General features: G+C 48.7%; 1 non-coding gene across 1 annotated transcript; it reads right to left on the bottom strand.

Moving 5' to 3' along the window:
- Positions 1-3304: 3304 nt before the first annotated feature.
- LOC120677131 lies at positions 3305-3411 on the bottom strand. Its single transcript, XR_005676194.1, has one exon. It is a non-coding gene; the product is annotated as a small nucleolar RNA R71 (small nucleolar RNA).
- Positions 3412-4575: the final 1164 nt, after the last annotated feature.

Below are 4575 nucleotides of genomic sequence, written 5' to 3'. Positions count from 1 at the left end.
GGTGAAAGCCGAACTAAAGGAGCGGACTCGAGTTTTCTCGGTCTTACTCCACCTTTTGTATCCACCTCGAAGGAATATATTTTGAGTAAGTTCCTTGTCTCAACTTTAGTTTCTCTCTAGCTTTACTTTCTGTCTTAGTTACTTGTCTAGTTACTTTCTTTGATCTACGGGGTCCTGAGTCTACGTAAGTAGCAAGTTCTACTTATTTGAGGTCGATTTCTATTTAAGTACACAGTAGGAGCAAGTAGCTTGAGAGCTGTGGGCGTGCTGCCCAGGCTTGGTAGTTATCTCAGGTTGTGTTCCACCCCACAGAACCGTTATGGTAGGCGGTAGGTGGTGACAGCCCTATCCGTCCCTCGTAGTCCACCACGTTTGGGTGTTTTCATAGCAGTAGTTGCAGGTTGCCGATGGATTCCCATCTCATCCCTTTCTGAAGTCCTTCCTCTTCCAACCGCCGAAGCAGATCAAGTCAGTAGTTAGCTCGTCAACTAGATAGAGTAGTAGGTTATCTGGAGTTAGGCCCTCTTTCCTTTTGCCTTCTTCTCGCTGGTTGTGTCCGGTTGAAGATCTCTAAGTTTGGTCGAAGCTTTACCATTCCTTGGATTCGATATCCTAGGTATACTCCCTGGTGAAAGCTACAATCGGTCTCTGTGCGCTTGCGAAGTAATTCGTTATGCTAAGAAGTGCCAACAGGTGGCCGGGCAGCTCTTTGATGAGATAGCAGAAAAAGTCTTAGTGGAAGCCAACGTGCCCCTTGTTCGGGTCACCCTCGAAGCCTTCATCGCACCGGACACATTTGCACTGGCGATGATGGAAGTGGGGGTGGCCGAGGATGCTGGTGATGCTAGTGCACTGCTGGTGATGCTGTGGAAGACTCTATGTCCGGTGTCGCGGTGTCAGCCAAGCATGCGGCCGCGGGTAGTCTATCGGTGGCCTCGGGTGTTACTCAGCTGCCTGGAGTTGGCTCGGCTTGTCTTGCCCCGAAGACGAAGGCAACGCCAGTGCTGAGATCACCGGTGGTTTCGTCTCTGGATGCAGCAGCAACCCCCTCACGACGCTCCAGAAAGAGGAGGGCCAGTGCGCTGGATGAGTGTTGACGGTCGTTAAGTGCGAAATATGACCGTCAAATATACCCATTTAAGAAGAAAAACTATACCTCTTACTCGCATATTTGTATCACTAACCTAGCTCCACAGTTATTTTCGAGAATTTATGATTTCAGGAGAACAAGTCCAGAATAAGAAGAAAACACGAAGAATACGCAGACGAAGTCACAGAAGATCGCGTTCTGCATCACTCATACAAAAGAGGCCCACCTGACAGACCAAACCGACCAACTGGACCCCGGCACCGACATACCACATCAGGACCCACAGGGCAGACACACGAAGAAAGACGGTGGCCACGGGCGCCAAGGTTGGGCCGGCCGAACCCATGGTTCCGCCGAACCTGCCCTGGCTCCCGTCCAGGTGCATTTTGGCGGGAAGTCTGATCTGATCCTCCTGAAGGCGGTTATGAATGTTTCCATGTATAAACTTGGCGTGAACCGACCTCAAGGGGCTATAAAAGGGGCCTCCCTCCACACACTCAACACACGCCACTTGGAAGCCTCTCTCTCTCTCTCTCTCTACACTCCTTTGTGACTTGTACTCCTTAGGGTAGTGGAGCTAGGCTAGTACTTCATCTCTTTAGCGAATCCAGTCGTCCTCGGGGTCGGCAAGCAATCCTCGGCCTCTGGTATGGCTTTGTATTCCGACTTTCTTTATGCTATTCATTCAGAGTTTGTTCTTGGTTATCTTGCTATGTTCGTAGCTTGCTTAGCCTTGATTTGTGCTTTATCAAGTTATAGTAGTTGCATGCTTAGACTCGATGATCTGGGTAAGGATATCGGTTTGTTGTGCTTTCGGGCTTGCCTTAGCATCTTACCTGTCCATCCGAAGGGTGGGGGACCCGGGGGTGCTAGGGTAGTGACCTCATATGCGGGCATGGTGCCCGGGTATGCGGGATCCTTCAGATATGACAGTGCTCCACGGTGTGACTGGGGTAGACCGCAGGTGGTGACAGCCCTGTCGGTCCGCCGGGAAGCTGCTTCTCGGTTAGCGTACTCCCCGACGTTCGGGTACGGTGTAGGAGTTCATGCAAAGATGAAACAGGACTGGATGTTCTCCAGTGTGGGTCATTCTCCCCCATGTCCCTAATTTCCCGGTACCTGTAGTTCTAAACAATGTGACTAACATAACTAATCTACTAACATGAATAGTATACTAGGAATCTTTGCCTATGCTCCCACTAACCTTAGGATTGCTTGTTTATTCTTTATTCATGAGAGTTGGCTGTTCTGTGTGTGTCACATTACCCGTGATTATCCTTTATTTATCACTTACCCCTGTATAGTTAGTGGTCTTCATCTTTCTCATACGTGTCATGGTTATGCAACTAAGTAAATACACTTTACACAACCTAGCCATCCCTTGGGAAAATATAAATAACGATACCCTGAATATTTCCTGGTGAAATGCTACAACGGTATATCCGTGCGCTTGCGAATCCTTCTGTAAACGTTAAGACATACCACATGGCTTCTTCGAGGCGCCGTTGCTAGGAACTAACCACTCCTAGTGGCGACGCTAAGAAATGCCAACAAGCATTTCTGGCGTCGTTGCCGGGGATGGCACTAGGTGTAAAGTTATTTACTAAAGTACATAAACATGGCAATATAAGTAAGAGGTAGCTACTGCTTATACAGGCTAATGTGTTTATCTTTTTATTTTCTCCTAATTGGATGAAAATAGGGTAGTGTATGTCTGGTTTCTCCTTGCCGACAAATTTTGTTGAAAATCCCAAGAAGCTCATGAGAAGGGTCCGACCTCGCATCGTTCCTCCTCCGGTCTCGTAGTCGACAAGCGAACCAGCTTTCCAAACACCATCAACTGAACTCAAGGCTGAGAAGACTCTCCGCGACTTCTCCGCCCCCTCAGCTGCCAATGTGGCAACTAGACCCAACGTTGATGTTGGGGACGTGAACTTTGATATGAAGTCCAGCCTCATAAACATGGTGCAGGCTAGCCCATTCTGTGGCAAGCCGAATGAGGACGCTAACGCCCATCTCCAGAATTTTCTGGAGTTATGCAAGACCATACCTATACATGGCGTTACGGCTGACGCCATCAGGCTCCGTCTGTTTCCTTTCTCCCTCCTGGGGCAAGCAAAACAATGGTTTTATCAGAATAAGGAAACCGTTAGCATGTGGGACAAGTGTTCCACGGCATTCCTCGCTAAGTTCTTCCCGTTGGGCAAAACCAATACCCTGCGTGGAAGAATTTCAAGTTTCCAGCAAACAGGGATGGAATCTATTCCAGAAGCTTGGGAAAGATTGCAAGAGTACATACTCGACTGTCCTCATCATGGGATGGATGAGTGGCACGTGCTCCAAAGCTTCTACAACGGGCTAACAACAACATCCAGAGCCCATCTCGATGCTGCTGCTGGAGGAGCCTATCTCGATCTCACCATCGCCAAAGGCCACGGCCTTAATTGAGAAGATGGTCTCCAACCAAGGCTGGAACGAGGAGCGTTCCCAGCCCAGAACCAAGGGCGGAATGCATACCGTCAAGGAGATGGATATGCTCGCCGCTAAGCGGGGCCTCCTACTGAAGAAATTTGATGAAGGGAGCCGACCACAGATGCCTGTTCTCGTCCGTGCTACAAACTCGTACTTTACGTGCGAGGTTTGTGGTGACAGTAGACACTCGGGGAATGACTGCCCCGAGACCCGAGAAGACGCAGCCTACATCAACAACAACAACACCGGGTTCCGTCCACAAGGAGGCCAGGGGTGGGGTCAGACACGCCCACCATTCCAAGGAGGAGGTAACAACTTTAACTCAAATGTCAATTCAAATTTCAACTCGAACCAACCCTCCTTGAGAGACATAGTTTTTGGACAAGCTAAAATAAATGAATATTTAAACAAAAAGCTTGCTGCCAACGATAAAATTCTGGAAAGCATACATGCTAAAGTTGAAACTCTTTCTTCTGCTCATAAAAATCAACTAAGTTTCAACAAAATGATAGAAACTCAACTGGCTCAATTAGCTGCTGTTGCTCCTGTCTCTGAGAACAGGAAGATCCCGGGGCAACCCGAATCTCCCGTTGAAACTGCAAATATGGTGTCTACCGGGTGGGGCAACCCTCCCCGGCAAACTTCTCGGACTAACCATGCAGGCAGGTACAATCCCCTAAGAAATGACACTTGGGATGGCCTAGTGGCAGCAATTCAAGAAGATCCAAGGGTCCCCATGATCAGCTGCTCAATCTTTGATTAATACTATGAGCATGCACTCTGCGACCTAGGGGCCTGTGTCAACATTATGCCCATGGTAATTTACGAGAAACTCTTATACCCTGCTCTCTCCCCAACATACATATGTGTGCAGCTCGCAGACTCTACAATCTGGTATCCTGAAGGGATAGCCAAGAATGTTTTGGTCCGCGTAGGAGACTCCTTCGTCCTTGCAGACTTTGTAGTAATGGACATAGAAGGTGACCTAGGAATCAAGCTCATCCTTGGGCTAC

This window comes from Panicum virgatum, chromosome 5N, assembly GCF_016808335.1.
Source record: "Panicum virgatum strain AP13 chromosome 5N, P.virgatum_v5, whole genome shotgun sequence".
Classification (NCBI taxonomy): domain Eukaryota; kingdom Viridiplantae; phylum Streptophyta; class Magnoliopsida; order Poales; family Poaceae; genus Panicum; species Panicum virgatum.
This window is presented reverse-complemented; position numbering and strand designations above follow the sequence as displayed.